The sequence below is a fragment of the Cherax quadricarinatus genome, chromosome 47 (assembly GCF_038502225.1).
Source record: "Cherax quadricarinatus isolate ZL_2023a chromosome 47, ASM3850222v1, whole genome shotgun sequence".
NCBI lineage: Eukaryota > Metazoa > Arthropoda > Malacostraca > Decapoda > Parastacidae > Cherax > Cherax quadricarinatus.
Window position 1 is genome coordinate 19,143,031 of NC_091338.1, and position 12,500 is coordinate 19,155,530.

Consider the following 12,500-nt stretch of genomic DNA (forward strand, 5'->3'; position numbering starts at 1 on the left):
GCCTGGAGAAGAGCATTTGTTTCATAGTCTGAAACAATGTGAAATTGAAGTGAGATGTAGGCCACTAGAAGATGAAAGAATGTAATCATTGAGAGGTCACATTCCTCTCAAATCTAACCACTCGCTACTCTTATTGTCACTTCAACTTCACATTGTCTCAGACTGGAACAGATCTTCTCCAGGCTGAGGGACGGACCACCTCAAAACTAGATCTTCAAGGGTGATGGACTGATTACATCGTCTTCATATCTCTTCTGCTTCTACCAACTGGGTCACCCGCGGCTGCCTCCTCCCCCGGGTCACCCGCGGCTGCCTCCTCCCTCGGGTCACCCGCGGCTGCCTCCTCCCCGGGTCACCCGCGGCTGCCTCCTCCCCCGGGTCACCCGCGGCTGCCTCCTCCCCCGGGTCACCCGCTGCTGCCTCCTCGAGTCAGACACCAAAAAAGAAAAATTATCTATGAATTTTTATGCAAATTACTATTTTCATTCAAAATTAATGAGAAAGTTAACCAGTGGTCCCTGCTGTACCTTGGTCCCTGCTGTACCTTGGTCCCTGCTGTACCTTGGTCCCTGCTGTACCTTGGTCCCTGCTGTACCTTGGTCCCTGCTGTACCTTGGTCCCTGCTGTACCTTGGTCCCTGCTGTACCTTGGTCCCTGCTGTACCTTGGTCCCTGCTGTACCTTGGTCCCTGCTGTACCTTGGTCCCTGCTGTACCTTGGTCCCTGCTGTACCTTGGTCCCTGCTGTACCTTGGTCCCTGCTGTACCTTGGTCCCTGCTGTACCCTTGTCCCTGCTGTACCCTGGTACCTGTTGTACCCTGGTACCTATTGTACCCTGGTACCTGTTATATTCTGGTCCCTGCTGTACCCTGGTCCCTGCTGTACCTGGTACCTGCTGTACCCTGGTACCTGCTGCACCCTGGTACCTGCTGTACCCTGGTGTCAGTAGTATTAGTATCAGTTACCAATGTCAGTAGTATGTAATTCATACCAACCGTTACTAACTCACCATCTTACATGATCACTGACCATTATTGAGTCATTCTGCTGACCATAGCATGATGTTTGAATGCCGCTCGCCCTCTGGGCACGATGTAGCAGTTCAAGTCGAGACGTTAGAGAGAGAGAGAGAGAGAGAGAGAGAGAGAGAGAGAGAGAGAGAGAGAGAGAGGCAGAGAGACAGGCGAGGCAGAGAGACAGGCGAGGCAGAGAGAGACAGGCGAGGCTTGGTGCACCTTTAGTACTCGTAATTATTAAGTCGTCAGCCATCCGAAGTGTGTGTTTTTAACCCAATTCCAGCATTCGAACCCCACACTACAAATTGCTTAGCCTGACCTGTCTCTGACGTCTTGACTTGAACTGCTATATCGTGCCCAGAGGGCGAGCGGCATTCAAACATGCTATGGTCAACAGAATGACTCAGTAACGGTCAGTGATCATGTAAGATGGTGAATCAGTAATGGTTGGTATGAGTCACATACTACTGACATTGGTAACTGATACTAATACTACCGACAGCTCAGCGACACTAACGTATGGCATCCTGACATACAGCTAATACAAACTAGAGGCAACAGGCGTATGGCTTTGGGCAGATTCTATACAATGTCAAAGTACACAACAGATGAACATTATAACATACATAAGGATATTATTGGGATGGAAGCTAATGTAATGGAACTTATTGTAATGCAATACAAGGTATGATGTATCACAATTCATAGAATTAATAGACTCAACGATGGGATCATACAATAAAAGTGATAAAAAAAATTGATCGATCGATCTGTATTCATGTGATCTACGGATTCTGAGGAAGGCTATGTACAAAGAAGGCAGACTTGGTGCACTCAAATCTAGACTGTTAAATCTCAGAATTTGGAGAGAACATGAACACACAAAAAAATTCTTGAATATTAATAAGTTGATATTGTAACAGACAGTTGAAATACATTTTAAACTATATTATTCATCTATACATTTAACCCCAATTCTGCTAGGGTGAAATTTACATATGCAGAATGGTTATCATTTCTGGGAGGATCAAACTGTTGCAATGGCTAACTCATGCCATGGTTAAGGCAGATCTGAATTGGTATTTACAAATGATACTTGAGGATTTCTCAATACTTGTCATGTACGTAGGGAGTAACAACATTTAGGTTGATCGTCAGACTGAGTATTAAAGATAGAGGGTACAGAGTCAGGAGGATTGTCAGTCTGTCACATTAGTCTGGGTAGGAGCATCATTATCATTGCATACTAACTTCATATGGTCAAAATGCAGTTCTTTATACTGACCACTACTAATTTCTCTAGCCTTATACTTATTGCCATTGATATGTTCAACTACTCGATAAGGACCAACAAACTCTCGATTGAGCTTAGACATTGCCAATGTTTTGTTAAAGTTAGTATAACTCGAACCTACTTTAATTTTGGTCGGCTTTGCTCGAGCATTAGTGACTTGTAAATTCTTCTGTTCATTTATGAAATGTTTCATGGATTCCTCAAAAATCACTTTGAGCTAAGCGGGTACAAGTTGCTATGAAATCATCAGGGTTGTAATTTGGTTTTGGGTTAGAATATAACAACTCATAAGACAAACGCTTATCTACACCATACAATGCATAATGTGGAGTGTCGCCTATTGAAGTATTGTAAGCAGAATTTATTGCACACTTGAACATCAGGTATAACTTCATCCCAAGTTTCATTATTGGGATTGATAGTGGATCTCAAGACACCAAGTGCTTATTAGTTCGTCTTGCTAACCCATTACTGGCAGGATGGTGAGGAACAATGGTAAATTTAGAGATCTTGTACTAAGTACACAAATTTTCAAGACTCTCATTATAGAATTCGCCTCCATTATCGGTTACTAGGGACTTAGGAGTTGTATGCCTGCAGATTATACATTCTTTATATGCTTTAGCTACTGTCTCTGCAGTCTTATCTGCAATAGGAACTAACTCACAATATTGGTGAAATGATCTACCATAACACACAGATGTTTGTTGCCCTGGAGGGAACATTGGAAACTAGTCAAAAGATCTAGTGCAACTCTTTCCCATGGTTCGCTAGTAGTTGGATATGCCCAAAACGTTGCCACCAATTTGTCGTGTGGGGTTCGATTGCTGGAATTAGGTAAAATCACACATTTCGGACGGCTAGTGACTTATAATTATGAATATTAAATGAGGAGCGCCTAACCTGACCTGTCTCTCTCTGACGTCTCGACTTTTACTGCTATATCATGCCCAGAGGGCGAGCAGCATTCAAACATGCTATGGTCAGCAGAATGACTCAATAGCAGTCAGTGATTACATAAGACAGTGAATCAGTAACGGTTGGCACGAGTCACATACTGACATTGGTGACTGATACTAATACTACTGACACTGGTACCTACTGTACCCTGGTCCCTGCTATACCCTGGTCCCTGCTGTACCCTTGTCATGAACCAGTGGTACCCGCTGTACTGTGGTCATGAACCAGTGGTGTCTGCTGTACCATGGTCATGAACTAGTGGCACCTGCTATACCGTTGTCATGTACCACACAATACCTGCTCTACCAGGATCATGAACCACACAGTACCTGCTCTACCAGGATCATGAACCACACAGTACCTGCTCTACCAGGATCATGAACCACACAGTACCTGCTCTACCATGATCATGAACCACACAGTACCTGCTCTACCGTGATCATGAACCACACGGTACCTGCTCTACCGTGATCATGAACCACACGGTACCTGCTCTACTGTGGTCATGAACCATGCTGTACCTGCTGTACGCTGGTCACGAACCACACGGTACCTGCTGTACCCTGGTCGTGAAGCACACGGTACCTGCTGTAACCTGGTCATGACCACAGTACCTGCTCTACCGTGATCATGAACCACATGGTACCTGCTCTACCGTGATCATGAACCACATGGTACCTGCTCTACTGTGGTCATGAACCATGCTGTACCCTGGTCACTAACCACACGGTACCTGCTGTACCCTGGTCGTGAAGCACACGGTACCTGCTGTAACCTGGCCAAGAACCAGCGGTACCTGCTGTACCACTGAGTTAATTATTCGGTGTTAATGAGGTATACATACAGAGAGTATTGATTAGGACACGAAGGGGTGTTTTACCAAGGTAACGAACCTAGCTGGCAACCTTATGTGTGTGTGTGTGTGTGTGTGTGTGTGTGTGTGTGTGTGTGTGTGTGTGTGTGTGTGTGTGTGTGTGTGTGTGTGAGTGTGTGTGTTATCTGCAGGAGAGCTAGTATGCTCGTGGTGTCCCGGCTTCAATAATCTGCCTAGATATTGAGGAACTCAAGACATTACATAAAACACTGATTTTTTTTTTTATTTAATGCCTCGCATATTTCCTACTCAGTTGATATGTTTAGTCATAAAAAAACTTTCATTATTTTCAGGAATTCTGTTGACCATTTATTTACAGTTCCAGCCTCGTATACTGTCAAATTTATTTCTTTAACTAGTTAAAATCTTCAGTTACAATAAATTGTTCCCCTTGGCAGTGACTCTTCAGTAATTCCCTTATGTTTTCTAGTGTCTAATTGATCTTATCAATTTTTTCTCCCACAAATATTACTAAACAATGGGTTGCCTCAATTAACTTTTTAGTTTCTTATTTTTTAGATTTTTATAACTAAAATTTAAAAAAAAAATGGTTTGGATTTTATTTTCCTTAGCTTGTAATATTTCTTCGTTTGCCCATATTCATCCTTTCTCTCCTATCTTCAGTACTGAGTCTCTTCTCCACAATGAGGAGTTCTTGTGGAGTATAACAACATATAATTTGTTTAGGTATCCCCGGAGAAGGAACTTTATTGTTTAGGTATCCCCAGAAAGGGAACTTTAGGTAACCCCGGAGAGTAAACTTTAAATGAGTGCCAATTTTTTCATTAACTTTTTAGTTATACGTGTTTATTCATAATGTGAGAATGTCTCATCCAGTTGGCTTCAAATTGTCAACGTTGGTGTACGGTAACTAGGGCAAGATTCATGTAACTATTGGCATGTGCAAGTGCCCTATCAGAAACGTAAAAATCATTCCAAGATTCCTGGAATGGCTTTAGTAACTTTAAAAACTGCTGCTTGGCTTCAAACAATCAACAAAGATGTCTTCTGATTCGAAGATGTTGGAGAAAGAAATTAATGTGTACATCCACTTTCGTCAGTTTTGTGTAAAATAGTGTGAATTTTTTTATTCACATGTTATTACCTTAAAATTAACATAGTTTATCCGGAACGGCGTCAATATTTAATGGCTGATAAATCATAGTATAGCATCTACTAAGCTAAGTTGATGTGAGAAAATTTGTCAGTATGCTAAAATTGTTAAATAACTTGGAATCGTTGGAATCTGTGCCGTAACCGAAGAATGTGTACCTGGAGTGTTCCGCGGGTCAGCGTAGCTTGGTCCATCCTGGTGGATCAGGCCATGATTAACCAGGATGTTACTGCTGGCCGCACGCAGTCCAGCATACGCACCACAGCCTTGCTGGTCAGTAACAGACTTTAGGAACCTATCGAGTTACCTCTTGAAGACATCCAGGAGTCTGTTAGTAATCGCTCTTGTGTATGATGGGATGCTATTGAATAGTCTTGAACCCCTTACGCTTGTGAACATCAAAATGGTATACAATACCGACAGGTTGTTAGGTAAGACACATATGCAACAGTTAGACAACTTTATTCCGAAACGTTTCGCCTACACAGTAGGCTTCTTCAGTCGAATACAGAAAGTAGGCAGGAACAGTAGAGATGTGAAGACGATGTAATCAGTCCATCACCCTTAAAGTCGTAGAATTTGAGGTTGTCAGTCCCTCGGCCTGGAGAAGTTCAGTTCCATAGTCAGGAACTATCTGAGATAGTTCCTGACTATGGAACTGAACTTCTCCAGGCCGAGGGACTGACAACCTCAAATTCTACGACTTTAAGGGTGATGGACTGATTACATCGTCTTCACATCTCTACTGTTCCTGCCTACTTTCTGTATTCGACTGAAGAAGCCTACTGTGTAGGCGAAACGTTTCGGAATAAAGTTGTCTAACTGTTGCATATGTGTCTTACCTAACAACCCTTACGCTTGTGTTTTATCTGTTTATTAATGGCACCTCTGCTTTTCATTGGGGTTATATTACATTGTCTGCAGAGTCTTTTGCTTTCCTAGGGAGTGATTCCTGTGTGCAGATTTGGGACCAGTTATTCTAGGATATTCCAGGTGTAAATTATAATGCATCTTACCTGCATTCCAAGGAGTACAAGTCAAGGGGCTTCAAACGTTCCCAGTAATTCAGGTGCATGACAGAATGTGAGTGAAGTGAAAGACTCCTGTATATTCTCGACATGTAATTTCACCTGCGTTAAAAGGGGCTGTTAGTGTACAACAGTATTCTAGCCTAGAGAGAACAAGCAACTTAAAGAGGATCATCATTGGCCTGGCATCCCTTGTTCTGAAGGTTCTCATTATCCATCATATAATTTTCTTCGTTGTTATAATAATGACATAGCTTTAATCCTTGGAAGTGAGAGCCTCTGACATTATACTCTTATGTCCTTCACATTAGTTTTTTCGCTTTATGTAACTAGAATGAGTTTTATACTCCGTTCCATCTTTTATTTCCTCAAGTTTTTAATACCCGAATAACTAAAATTTGTCCTCATTGAACGTCATATTGTTTTCTGTGGCCCATTGGAAGGCTATTTGTATCCATCTCTTCTTATTGGCTTCAAATTTTCACTCTGTTTTCCAGAAAGGGAAGTCCGTTATTGGGAGGCATTTTCATTCATCATAGTTAACTAAAGAATGACTCTTCTGGTCAGCTCTAGAATATTAATACTGATGACTCCTTACACGTTTACACTCTTAGTGCGAATTTTAAATTTTACTTACATTGTTAAAACACTTAGAATTGATCGAATTAGACAAATTACTGGAGAATGCCTTTTCTAATAAGCTTCAAACGTTTAGAGGTGGGTTTATTGAAAGAAAACTTGGCTTTCAATTTGAGCTGTGTAAGTTTTGGTTTATCTACTTTTTATAAATATATTTTTTCCGTGCAATAACTGAAGAATGCCTCTTCTGATCGGCTTTAAATCTGTAAGTGCTGGTGTATCTTGACTGGAATTATTTTGAGTTGTTGGTGCTAAATAGTCAATTTTAAGAAATATGTAAAATTTGAAATTCTTTAAAAACACAAAATTAAAGGTATTTTCTTTCAGGGTTGTACAAAATTTTAAATAAAATGCTGTAACAGAAACCTGATCTATATTGAAAACTCTTTTTTATGCTTTTCTTAATTTCCACGAGTTTAATGAACCCTTAAATAAAAAATTTTCCGTAAGAGATTAAGCTAGAACCAATCACGTTAAGTACAGTGTTCTTGTCTACCAGTAACTTCCTACATGACTTTCATTTGTAACTTCACAACAACTTATCCAATCGGTTTATTTTCAACTTTGGTTAACTGTAAGAAGGGGAATGCAATCGGTTTATTTTCAACTTTGGTTAACTGTAAGAAGGGGAATGTTGTTGGAGCAGTTGACGTGAAGGTGCCCTAGGCTCCTCAGTTTTATGTAGACACTTCCCAAAATTGGTTTCCGTGCTTTATCTTTAGAATGACTCTTGTGATCGACTTCAACATTTCCACACTCGTGTATCCAACTCTTAAGGTATAAAAGAATATCAAGGTGCTATTTTACCTGGCATGTTTAAGGGAGTATCAAGGTACATTTTTTTACCTGGCATGTTTAAGGGAGTATCAAGGTACTATTTTATCTGGCATGTTTAAGGGAGTATCAAGGTACTGTTTTACCCGGCACGTTTAAGGGAGTATCAAGGTGATATTTTACCTGGCATATTTAAGGGAGTATCAAGGTGATATTTTACCTGGCATATTTAAGGGAGTATCAAGGTGCTATTTTACCACTTTGAATCTCTAAATAAGATTACAATGTTTTGCATTAAATGCTGGAGTATGCCTACTCAGTGGGGTGCCTTGGTGCTGGCGAATGCACTGAATTTTTCTCCCCTTCCTTGGATCGAAATTTAATGCCTCCTATTCCTAGCACTTCTCGTTAAAAATAAAGAATTTCTTAACAGTATCAGTCTTTAATGGTTGATGCATCTTATGAAATGGCTGATTTTTTAGGGGGGGGGGTTAGGTTTTGGAGGGGCAAATTTTGTTGGATTCTGTGATGTTTTCTTGATAGGAAGCTGTTTTGACCTACAATTGTTTTTCTTTTTTAAATAACTGTAGAATGTCTCCCCTGAGCATAACTATGTTAGTGTTTGATGTTAAAGGGTTGTCTTAAATAAATCTACATAATGTACGTGTATGCCAGTATCACTTGTATGATCTGAAGATCATTAAAACAATTACGAATTTACAGCAAAAATTATTTGGATAGTAAACACAAGTGCAGTATAATGCGATCCTTTAACAACGCTTCGCCCATACAGTGGACTTCATCAAGTCCACTGTGTGGGCAAAGTGACAGTAAAGGATCGCATTATACTGCATTTGTGTCTACGCTTCCATCGTGTCGGTATTATACCATTTATCTCAGTAAAACGTTTGAGAAATTGTGTATAAAGTTTACACAGTCCTGAATTATTACACACACAATTTGGGGAGGGCGCAACTAAGAGACCTAGCATTTATCGATATTAGATTTTAGGGACACTGGGTGACAACAGTATCCCTCCTTCGATACTCACTCATCCCACACTCACAAAGGTTGGGCCTTAAAATAGTTATGAATTATTAAATTTAAACCAGTAACATTGGTAAATTAGGCTGTGGACTGTATATGAATTATTAATATCGTGACTACTAATTAGTGGTTTGGTCTACAAAATATACACAATTATAAAGTATACATAGAGAATGTGCATAAATTACTTATATCAATTTAATATTTTGTGATAAATGGTTTAAAAAACAGACAAGTTGAAGACTGAGACACTTATGCAACATATGGGAATCTTTATTGAGGAAACGTTTCGCAACACAGGCTTCATCAGTCCAATACAAAGCAGAAAGGTGTAAGGAGAGTAGTAGTTTGAGGTAATCAGTCCCTCAGCCTGGAGTCTGTGTTCAGCCCATCAATCTTTTGTATTGGACTGATGAAGTCTCTCTGGCGAAACGTTTCCTTAACAAAGATTCCCGTATGTTGAACATTAAAATGGTATAAATTACCTAACATTCCCGTATGTTGCATAAGTGTCTCAATCTTCAATTTAATGTTGCATAATAAGTGCATCATTATAAATTTTAGTGAATAATATTTCTTGCGTCTCACATCCTAACGCTTCCCTAACAGATATACTAGAGGTTGACCAACATAGCAATCTACTGTAGTGAACTGGGAAGTTTACATGTGGTGTACCACCTTTCCAGACGATGCCCCGTCTCTCATACTGTATTCCACTCATCAGCTCTATTGTTGCTGAATCTTGAATTTCACAACTTCAGGAGCCCACGACGTTTAATTATTTCATAGTTTTCCATTCACGCCCATAGACTCCTTATCGGTCATGATTAAAACCGATTTTTTCTCTATTACTCTCTCCAAATGGTTTATACTATAGCTTATTTCGAAGCCCCTCTCACCTGTGTGTGTGTTCACTCGTGGCTAAAAATTTTCAGTCACACCAACACTGCAGTTTTTGAACAATATTACATTCAATATTTACACACTAATTTCAGGAGTATTTAAAAAAAAAATCCACAAATCTTGCTTACCTGAAACTTGTAGGCTTAGAGAAAAGTTTGGGTGGATTTTGGCTTGGGTAGGTTTGTTTTCTTTTTTTTTTTACGGAAGAAACTGAGAAAATTGAAATGCTTGTTTTCCTAAGATGATTTCTGTTCCAGAACGGATAGGTTTCAATCCTTCAACACTGATAACTTGGTAATGCAACCTTTGATCAACTTCAAGAGTTAACCTACTGGTGTAGTACAGGACAATGATTTCTGAGGTAACAAGATAATTCCTGGATAAATAGTTCAGAGAACCGAAAAAATTATAAATTAGAAACATGCAACACTTGGAAACGTTTCGCCACACAGTGTCTTCATCAGTCCCATACAAAGAAGAATGGTGAAGATCAGTGTTGCACATGTGTCTAATTTATGAAGAGAATCCCTCTTTAACTTGGTTTCATACTGTGTTTTTATAATGGAAGGTTTTGAACTAGTTTTGGGCTGTGTATATCCTAATGTCACTTTTGTTGAACTTGGGGCACTAGTTTCCATGTGATAACTTATGAATACCTCAGCTGAGGGACTTTAAATCTTCTAGTGATGGGTGATACTTGTTTTTTATAGTTGCTGATACCATCAAACTTATACTCACCGATACCATGAGAATTATACTTACCGATACCATCAAAATTAAATTATACCGATACTACCAAAATTATACTCATCGATACTACCAAAATTATACTCATCGATACTACCAAAATTATACTCATCGATACTACCAAAATTATACTCATCGATACTACCAAAATTATATTCATCGATACTACCAAAATTATACTCATCGATACTACCAAAATTATACTCATCGATACTAACAAAATTATACTCATCGATACTGCCAAAATTATACTCATCGATACTACCAAAATTATACTCATCGATACTACCAAAATTATATTCATCGATACTACCAAAATTATATTCATCGATACTACCAAAATTATACTCCTGGAGGTTACCTGGAGGTTATTCCGGGGATCAACGCCCCCGCGGCCCGGTCCATGACCAGGCCTCCCGATGGATCAGGGCCTGATCAACTAGGCTGTTACTGCTGGCCGCACGCAGTCCAACGTACGAGCCACAGCCCGGCTGATCCGGCACTGACTTTAGGTATCTGTCCAGCTCTCTTGAAGGCAGCCAGGGGTTTATTGGCAATTCCCCTAATGCTTGATGGGAGGCTGTTGAACAGTTTTGGGCCCCGGACACTTATGGTGTTTTCTCTTAGTGTACCAATGGCGCCCCTACTTTTTATTGGCGGCATTTTGCATCGCCTGCCCAGTCTTTTACTTTCGTAGGGAGTGATTTCTGTGTGCAGATTTGGGACCATTCCTTCTCACCGATACCATCAACATTATGCTCGCCGATACCATCAAAATTACCCGATACCCACCGATAGCGATACTTTGGCTCACCCCTAAAAGCTTCAGTCTATTATTTAACCACATTATAAACTTACAGCGCACTCTTCACTGTTCCAGTGAAGGTCACTGACTGAGGTGCGGGGGGAGGGGGAGGGTGACGCAATACGAGGATAGCACAGCGCAGCCTCCTCACATACATTGAGATTTATCCTTTAGTCTCGCACTATATCAGGCTGCTTTTCATTTGTGATGTCCAGTAGTTGTAGTCTTTTTTGAATTACTCCTTATATGAGTATACAAAATATTTACCAATGCGTTTTATACTACTAATTCCCTCTTTCATTTTTTCTAGGTTGGTTCTTCACTGCCCTGAACTCGTTTCTTTGAGAAACCATTTGATAGGTTGGTACAGCATGTTGTAAAATATATTATCCTCGCTTTTATACCTGTTTAGCCATTTTACATTTAATATCAAAACCATTTTTTTTTATCAGTAATCCTTAGCCAATACCATCTGCTCTAGTCTTTCATTTGTTTAATTTCGAGATTGCTATTTTTTGTTTGATCGTAATACACTTTTAGCACTTTCATCTTTTCAGAGCTTTTGTTAGCATTGTAAGGTAGAGCTGCACATGTTGCTCTTGTACTTTTGTTATAACACTATAACTATCTTCTACTTTAGGTTTTTAACTCTTCCAATCTTCCTTTGTCATTCTTATTTTGTTCTGCTTCTTAATTTATTGTCGCGTTTTCCCTTATTACAACAGTTTGTTTTCTTAGTGTTTGCTTAATTTGTTTTACCGAAACTTGATTACAATAAAATGTCGCATTAGTTGCACGTGTCCTTTCATTACTTTTGTTTCAGTTTCTTAGTTATCTTTTCATCCCTCCCTCCTGCCTTGCCTGATTTTGCTCTAATAGTGTTATTCTGTTCAGTCTACTAGGTTGTTTTTGCTCCTGGTGTTAAGTAACAGCTGCTTTCATCTAGTGTCGTCCGCCATGTTGTAAGCAAGAGGCTACTGACTTTTTTTCAATAATTTTCTTAAATACGTGTATTTTTTCCTTACCCTAGTATTACACAAATAACCCGCACATAAAAGAGAGAAGCTAACGACGACGTTTCGGTCCGACTTGGACCATTGACAAAGTCACACTGTGTGACTTTGTCAATGGTCCAGGTCGGACCGAAACGTCGTCGTTAGCTTCTCTCTTTTATGTGCGGGTTATTTGTGTATTGTTCCAGTCACGGTATTGTGCCTTTTTGTTATTTACCCTAGTATTCTTGGTTATTTTTTTTCTCAAGCCAGTTTTTGGTGCACCACTCACATGTATGACTGCTTCC

General features: G+C 39.8%; 1 protein-coding gene across 3 annotated transcripts in view; it reads left to right on the plus strand.

Annotated features, from left to right (window-relative positions):
• Positions 1-12,500, plus strand: part of LOC128696502 (progestin and adipoQ receptor family member 4) — a 330,923-nt gene that overhangs the window by 42,346 nt on the left and 276,077 nt on the right. The window lies entirely within an intron of this gene.